General features: G+C 37.6%; 1 long non-coding RNA gene across 1 annotated transcript; it reads left to right on the plus strand.

The window, feature by feature from the left end:
* Positions 1-2,048: 2,048 nt before the first annotated feature.
* LOC131135435 (uncharacterized) lies at positions 2,049-4,315 on the plus strand. The gene is made up of 3 exons (XR_009131592.1): positions 2,049-2,159; positions 4,015-4,120; positions 4,253-4,315. It is a non-coding gene; the product is annotated as an uncharacterized LOC131135435 (long non-coding RNA).
* Positions 4,316-9,475: the final 5,160 nt, after the last annotated feature.

The raw sequence follows: 9,475 nt of genomic DNA on the forward strand, positions 1-9,475 counted from the left end.
TTTTCACATTATTTTTAGTCTGAAATTGACAACTGACTTCATATTACTAGCCAAACCAGCCGAAACAATCAGACGAAAAAAAAACAAACACCTTCATTGACTGATGCACAATCCTGCCTGCTGTCTTGTGAAATGCACCGTGTATGTTATGAAAACATTTTAAGATTGCAAGGTGCATCCTCAACATATCGAGAGGGGTGTAATATATAACACGCTTATGTTAGCCATGCGTGCAAGATGATTGATGCCGCTCTTGTGCCACTGTGCAATTGTACCTAATGTTGTGGCCAGTCAATGCAGGTGACTGTTACCACTGTCTGTGTACCACTGAATATGAACAACATTCTTATATTGTAAGTAGCACAGCTGCCCAATACGCTGTATCACACAAATATTGTGAAATACAATAAAAATTTATTTAAATTCTATAAGTTTTTTCTAAACCAAAATAATATCAGAATAGAAGAATTTATGTGGTGCCATATAATCATGAAAACAATGACCAGATTATTGTTTATCAATTTACTGGAATGGTAATCAATGGATTACTACAATGGTAATTAATGCTGCCATGTGTGGGCCAAGCCACACTTGCAGGATGATAGAGTAAATCGATGGTGATTGTTTTCCTGGCCATTTTATCTGTGCATTGTCTATTGTCTGTGTTTATAGTAGGAGGTAGATCTTTGGGACTTAAAAAAGAGTGGGTACCCCTGACCTAGTGTCTTTAGTTTGCATCACTCTCGCCACCTGAAGAAACCCCCTGCAAGCCATTTAACCTCAAGTGCTGTCAGAAGTGTGCAAGAAGTCAGGGAATTCTGAAATGTGAGCTTATCTCACTCAAGCTCTGTTCAGCCAGCGTCAAACGATTTACCGAATGGGATGCACAGTGTCTCCTAATGGAGTTTCCCGCAATGGCAAGTATTTCAGTGGCATTCTAGCTGGAGTTAATGGGAGGTTTATCTGAGAACTGAGCACTGGTAGCCACAGGCAGCAGTATGCAAACATAAGTGAAGATGGCAAGGTTGAAGACAGTGTGCAGTCCAAGGGTTTTGGTTCAGCAGGCTTTCTAGTCCAGCAGTGGCAGCTGGATAGCTGGATAACATTATGCATAACCATTTTATCAATATGTTTATTAACAGTGCACCTGACAAACTAGTTGAGTGTTCACACAAAGCATCCATGGAACCATCACTTACTCTGGTTGTGTGGGTTGTGACACCAGACAGATTCCGGCTAGGGAATCCTATTCCTCCAACCATTTTATATACTACTTATCCTCACTAGGGTCGCGGAAGAATGCTGGAATCACAGCTGACTTCGGGCAAGAGATGGGGTATACCAATTGCAATTGCAAGGCACATATAGACAAACAATCATTTACACTCACATTCATACCTATGGGCAATTTGGAGTCGCCAATTAACCTAACATGCATGTTTTTGGAATGTGGGAGGAAAACGGAGTCCCCAGAGAAAACCCACGCATGCACAGGGAGAACATGCAATCTGCACACAGACCAGTGAAGATTTTAACCCAGGACCTCCAATCTCCTGACTGCGTGGCCAACATGCTAACCACTCACACACTGTGCGGCAATGGAACTGATTGATGAAAGATTCCACTGTGTTTTTTTTTTTTTTTATATAATACACAGTGTAGCACTAAACATTTACCATTGTTAACATAAAAAAATATATACAAATGGTTGTACTGTATAGATGGCAACATGCATAATACATAGAGACATTGCAAAAGTGAGACAAACCTGGCCAAGGTTGTGGAAATAGAGACCCGCACTGTTCCATCACTTTCATGCGAGTCCTCATTAAGATCACTGTGGTGTCTAAAAGACACCTGACTCCATCATACATCATTTTTATTGGCCTGGAACACAGTAATACATCTAAACATCTGAATCTAAATGTGTGTGTGTGTCACCAAACAAGTGACCACCTTTTCCACCTTTTCCATTCTGTTTTATAGATTGTATAATTACTTCCCTTTTGATCCTTTTTTTGTTTTAGGTCGCCTGAATCCACGAGGGGGGAAGCAGTGAGACCAAGCTCAGGGTGATCTTAACAGCAGGAAGACACCAGATCATTCTTTCTGCAAACCCTTTGCATTCCCTCGTTGTTTTCACATTGCTGCTGCTCTGTGTGAGACCACAATTAAGACTCCTTTGTCTCTGCATCTGAGGGCTAAACAAATCAAATGCAAAATACATTTCTTTATTTTTCTGAATGTCCAGAATGCCAGCACAAAAACAAAACAACAAAGAAAAAGTCATATCATTTTTTTTTAACTACATGCATTACATCAGGGGTGCTCATTAAGTCGATCGCGAGCTACCGGTCGATCGCGGAGGTGGTACTGGTCGATCGCTGGTCGATCGCGGCGTGACATTACAAAAATATCATCCCAGCATCAATGCCGTCACTTGATTGATATACAGGGCAGCCATTCAGATGACAACTGAATGTTGCCCTTCGGGTGACCAATCAAATCAAACAACGTCTCTAAGTGCAGCAGAACTTACGATGTCAGCCTATCATCCGTCCCTGTTACTTGATTGACATACAGGACAACCAATCAGAAGACAACTGAATTTTGACCTTTAGGTCACCGCTCATGCGTAAACAACGATGCAAAGTGCTAAGCTAGTCGGCGAATTGCGAGATTTTAAGCCCTCGCTAAAGTTTATGGTCACTAAAATGAGTGAAGAAGCTGGACCAAGTAAAAAGGCAAAAAACATATCACTTCCATACGGATATGGAATATTATACGGATATTGTGATACGGATATTATCCATGACTGATAAACATTTGGAAGTGTGCTTGAGGCTGGCTATCAGCAGCTACTGTCCGGACTATGCATCCCTGGCTGATTCAATTCAGTGCAAGTCATCAAAGTAATTACAAAAAATGTTAATAGTTAATTATGTGTGTTTTGCAATATTGGCTCATTTGGTTATGTAAGGTACATCAACATACATTGTACGTACAAATAATCCTCAATACATTTGAAAATAAATAGATGTTTTGCATTTTTGTAGTGGGTAGATCATTTTGACTCGGTCATTTTAAAAGTAGCTCGCATGCTGAAAAAGTGTGAGCACCCCTGCATTACATGTAGGTCACAGAGCCATTTCAGTTAGTGGGAACAAGGGATGAGCGAGTACACCACTATCTGTATCTGTTGACCCATCTAAATTATCTTTATCTGTATCTGTACTTGAAATGGGTGGGGGATAAACCGGAAGTAGATGCGGTTACTATATGTATTGTTTATTATTCAGCTATATGTGAATTATGTGTGTGTGTGCATGTGTGTGTAAGTGATCAATGATACTTCATTCATTAGCTTTTTTTCATGAGCTGTGTGAAGTTGGTGATTCATTCAAACATGGCAAAAAGCGAAATAATATGTCACTCTTGTTAACTGCATTTTTCTCAAAAGCACCGCGTTCAATACTACAAGCAGTTTTCCAACTGACTTTATATCACCAACAAGCAAGCAGATGAAAAATAAACACAGTCAGTGGCTGATGCATGATTGTGCCCGCTGTCTTGTTAAAAACACAGTGTATTTTATGAAACAAGTTTAAGATTGCAAGGTGCATAATGCAACATATTGAGAGGAGTGTAATATTTTAGCCCACTTATGCCAGCCATAGATGCAGAATGCTTGATGCCACCCTTGTGCAGCATCAAGCAATAAAGTGGATTGTGACAAAGGGTGAGCGGTTTTAAACTTCCCAATTACACCTTGTACGTGAATGAGGCACCGCTGAGGTCCTCTGTGTCTGCCGCTTGCAGAGTAGGTCTTGGTAGAGGCAGTCGCTGTGTGTGACTGGCCAATCATAAAGCATGAAGAGTGAATACATAATGAGTATTTTCTTCAAACACAAATACGGGTAATGACGAAACGTGCTTGTTTCATACTTGTATCTGGCAAAAATGCATTATCTGTAACAGAAAATCGTTTATAACGAGTATCCCCCTCATCCCTAGTGGGAATGGACTTCATTGGACAGCGGAAGCCCCCCAAAAAGGGACCAGTACATCTGTGTGATGGTTTACAAAGTTTATCCTCTTCGGTCCAAAAAAGGCCAAAGAGGTAAGTGAGCATATTCTGGATTTTTCAGAGCACCAAAAAGGATTTGACTGATCAAATAAGGTTTGTGGATGAAATGTTTTTGGTTTAAAAAAATGCCTTTTTATGTATTGCGGTTGCATGCTTTTATTTCAGGTCAATTACGGCTTCTGTGAGCAACTGGAGAGTACAAGAAGCCTGTGTTCCCCTTATCATCAGACACAGACAAATGGGTTGGTGGAGAAAATGACTGGCACCATACAAAAAAGGTTTTAATAATGCACAACAAAAGTTACAACGTTCTTACAGGGCTCTCACTTGGAAACTTGGGATTTGCATCTAGAGGTATCCTGTACTTGCTCTGAGAACCAAAAAGCACAAAATTTTCCCATACTACACCCTCTTGTTTTGGTGAGAGACAATGTACCCCGGTTTCCAGGTCCCTGCAGACTATAAAATTCACTTTCAACTTGTCATTTAATTCTAATATTTTTTCCTTCATTGCTTATGGTAGGTCAACCATGAACTGGGACAGACTACACTCCCCTTGCAACCGAGATGCTCCACCCTACAAGAATGACATAGAAAATGTGGTCAGAATGTGAAACTGCGACAGAAGATTTGTTTTCTGCTAGAGACAAGGTTGCCCTGTGGAAAACATCCATTCCAGGTTGGATCTTTTTACAATTATAAATATTGCGGTAAAACAGTCAAAACAGTCAATTTTCAATAGACAGCCTTTTAAGTAAACATACCGGCTCATCCCCTTCAATGAGCTTTGCTCAAGTATTCCCAGAAAATACCCCAGGCATACATTCTCAGCCACCCAAGGTTCCTCAGCCCTCTGATGGCAAGACAATGGCCATAACTTCTGCTCACCTATTGACCCTACTCAAGATGATTTATTGTAGGGAATGGGCAGGCAGCAAAGCAGAGATAATATGGAGCAAAATAGGTCCATAGGATATTATAAGGAACAGACACGCTTCTTGAGAGTGAAGTATGTCAAATTTAACAGTACCATTTGGAAATATACGATTATGCGAATTCACCATGTGCATTTTTATGTATCATCTTATAGGTGCTGGATGCTTTTGATGCAGCTGCTGTAAAAGCCGATGCAGGAAGAGTTGCTACCACATAAACGCGATCTGGCCGGGGACATCAAAAGAGCTTAGGAAAGTAACTCAGTTTGCTATTAATTTGGTTCTGTCAAACAGAACTAATGGAGACAAATAACAAATAACATGGGTTTGATATTTTATGTATATGTATGTATGCATTTATAATATAAGAGATTTTTGTAATCCATAAACTGACTCTTTGCCACCTGTGCTTTTTATTTTCATTCAACAAACCAAGATTTGTGATCTTGTATCAGATTTGTATCTTTACCGTGTTACAGTATTTGACCTCTTATACAGTTGACACGTTTAGATGAATCAGGAGCACAAAATACAGGTACTGGTACCCCCAATGTTAGCACTATATACTATATATACTATATACTACACTAGCTGCTTTTCACTTTTTTGACATTTTATTTTAAGTTCCAAATTTATTATGTAAAGTCATTCCACAATTCATGTCTGAGGTGTGTGTGTGTGTGGGGGGGGGGGGGGGGGGGGGTAGTGTATCCAAAATGTTTTTGGAGTTTAGCATCTCAATAGATGGTTGCATTGATCAGCTTATATTTTTTTTTTTGCTATTTATGCAGACTCCTAACTTTACTATTTCAAAATCAATTTTCATGTATCATTTCAGCCAGATGACTCAGACCTACTTTTAATTACACTTTGTATGAAATCTATAGCAAATTATTGATCTGCTTCTTCACAAAACCACAGGTATTTGCAGTCCAAATAGATTGGGAGTGAAGTATGATGGCTCAATTGAAGGCTCAATGATGTGAATTTTCATTCACAGTTGAAAAGTGGTCACATGGAGATATGAGGCAGATTCTGCCACATGTGCAAGGTTGCAATTCTTCCAAATATTTTGTGAGTCACAAATATCAAACACCCCAAAATAGTTGTATGCTTCTAGTGCTATAACTATCAACTGCTTTTCATCACCAGACATTGTGCCAGTGGGGTTACTTTCAGAAAGAAATGGTAGTACTAACCTTCAGAGTGCCACAAAGGGGAGTGACAAACAAGAGAGAAGAACAGCAGGGGGATGGATCCTGTGAAAGATGAAAGTTACTGAGGGAAGACTGCTATTTGATTGATCACAACACTGCAGATATCCAAGAGACACACCAGCCAAATTCTAAAATAGCTCACTTTGACAGATATTTTGACACTCTGTATTTTAGCACAGTTGAAAGCAAATGCTCAATGAGTGTGTCCCATTCCGCCATTGTGCTATACTCAAAGGCATACAACAGTGATTTCAGTCACTGTATTGACTGGCCAACTTGTCCAGTTGGTTTATTGATCGTACTAGATTTGATCTGTACTAGATCATTATAATATGGAAAAGAGAGAAACTGTTTAAGAATTTGGGACATTAGATATGAATAGGAACATTAAAAGTCAAACATTCAGAGAAAGAAAATTATGGGCTGATGGCTCATCTTTTTGGCGTATTCCAGCACAATCTTCTTATTCTTCTTGTTAATGAGTGTTTTGCAGCTTTTGGTGGAGCCATTGTATGTTTGTTGATGAAGTCTTCTATTAACAGCTGTGATACCGTCATTGCAGCCCTCTGCAGGTTGTTGCTGATGTCACTAACAGTTGTTTTAATGTCTTTCTCTACATCTCTCTCAATGTCTCTGTCATAAAATGTTTATTAATTATATTTCCCCAAAATTGCGGTGGTTCTGTGTGTAGTGACACATACGTCGGGATGTAACTCCTGCTTGAACTTCATGCTTGTCTTTCGGAGGGAGGTGTGGGAGGGGGAGGCTTTTATTTTAATGCAGATCTACAAACATGTACACATTTATAGTAGTCAACACGCAATTTGACTTCTGAATACGCTTGCATGCTCTCCATGTTGTTGCATTCTCCTGTTTTCAGTTTCAGGTTCAGTCTGTGCAGTACAGATAAATGAATAAATATGAGCAATTTGTCTTGTATTTCAAATCGGTGTGGCGCTAAAAAATGTCTGTCCTTGGGGGGGGCATGACAGAAAATAATTGAGAAACACTGCACTGTAATGTGTAATCACATAATATATGTGATGTAACACATATCGATATCAGTATCCGTTGATTTTGGAATCGGAAAATGTTGAGTTTGACAATATCGGCATATCAGTAATCAGCAAAAAAGTAAATGAAATGAAATTATACAAACAGTTAACAAATTCATCAGTAAGAAATCAACAGACTACAATGATCTCGACATGTCAACAATTAAATCCACAATTAAACATATAGCTTTACCACTGACACACATATGTAATTTGTCTTTCAGTTCAGGTGTATTCCCCAGCAAAATGAAAATAGCCAAAATTATACCAGTATATAAATCAGGTGACAAACAGGACTTTAATAACTTTAGACCTATTTCATTATTACCGCAGTTCTCAAAAATTCTGGAAAAGTTATTCAATAATCAATTGGAAAAATTTATGAACAAACATTCACTACTGTCCGATGCTCAATATGGGTTCAGATCCAAGCATTCAACAGCCTTAGCACTCATGGACACTGTAGAAACAATATCATCTGCTCTTGAAGAAAAAAATCACTCCATTGGAATATTTGTGGACTTGAGCAAAGCTTTTGACACCATAGATCATGATATTCTACTGAGGAAATTGGACAGATATGGAATAAGAGGATTAGCATTAGAATGGATTCGAAGTTACCTAGACCGAAGAGTACAGTACGTTAGTATGGAAAATTATAACTCAGAACATTTGCAAGTAACCTGTGGGGTCCCCCAGGGCTCTGTGCTAGGACCCAATTTTTTCTCATTATATATTAATGATCTGTGTCATGTGTCAGACTTTTTAAAACCAGTTCTTTTTGCTGATGACACTAGTTTGTTTTCCTCAGGAAAAAATCTTGATGAATTGATCCACAAAATAACATCAGAATTTTTCAAGATTAAATTATGGTTCGATTCAAACAAATTATCACTGAACATGAACAAGACAAAATGTGTATATTTTGGAAAGCAATTAAAAAACAAAGAGATTAAAATTTCAATTGGTGGAACAACAATCACACAAGTTAATGAAATCCGTTTTTTAGGTGTAATTCTCGATAGCCAATTAAATTGGAAATCACACATTAACTACACAGCAAAAAAACTGGCAAAAAATGTTGCAATTCTCAGTAAAGCAAGACATGTTTTAACCTATAAATCTCTTCACATCCTATATTCCACACTTGTAATGCCATATCTGACTTATTGTTCAGAGATATGGGGAAACAACTTCAAAACCAATCTGCAACCTCTGGTCCTCCTGCAAAAAAGAGCAATTCGGCATATACATAAGGTAGGTGTCATAGAGCATACTAACCCATTATTCCTCGAATCCAAACTGCTCAAATTTGCAGATATAATATCCTTGAAAACCTTACAGATCATTTACAAAGCTAAACATAAACTCTTACCAGGAAACATTCAAAGTCTGTTCAAGGAAAAAGAAATATCCTATCAATTCAGAAATCCAAACCATTTTAAATCTGAAAGTTACCGGACCACAAGAAAAGGTTTCTGTGTTTCCAATTGTGGAATAAAGCAATGGGAGAGTTTGCCGTCGGAAATTAAGGAGAGTAAAAGCATATCACAATTTAAACGAAAATATAAAGATTGGATTTTATCAAATTATAATAGCGACATCATAAGTTAGCCCAATTTCACCATCAGTAAAACGACACTAAAAGGTCTGATTACTTGATGCAGGTCATATTAGTTTGGAAACGTGTATATAAAGTTGTATTGCAGTTATGTTTATCCTCAATATCTTATTTGTGTACATGTGCATGTGTGTGTATGCATCTATGTGTAGATGTGTATATACATATGCATATGTATATGTGTTATATGTATGTATGTATGTATATATATATATATATATATATATATATATATATATATATATATATATATATATATATATATATATATATATGTATATATGTATATATGTATGTATATATGTGTGTATATATAAATGTATATATTTTTTCCCCCCTTTCTCCTCTTTAAATGTTCTCCTCTTTAAATGTTACTCATTATTATGTTTGCTTGGTTGTCGGTAGCCACAGGGGAAAAAAATATTGTTGATTTTGGGGGGAAAAAAAAAAAAAAAAAAAAAAAAAAACTGTCTACATTGGTGGCACTACTAAATTTAATTTAGTTGTAAATTGAATGAAATGTGACACAGTACAAGATAAGTGTCTTATAAATATAAGTG

Source organism: Doryrhamphus excisus, chromosome 9 (genome assembly GCF_030265055.1).
Source record: "Doryrhamphus excisus isolate RoL2022-K1 chromosome 9, RoL_Dexc_1.0, whole genome shotgun sequence".
Taxonomy (NCBI): domain Eukaryota; kingdom Metazoa; phylum Chordata; class Actinopteri; order Syngnathiformes; family Syngnathidae; genus Doryrhamphus; species Doryrhamphus excisus.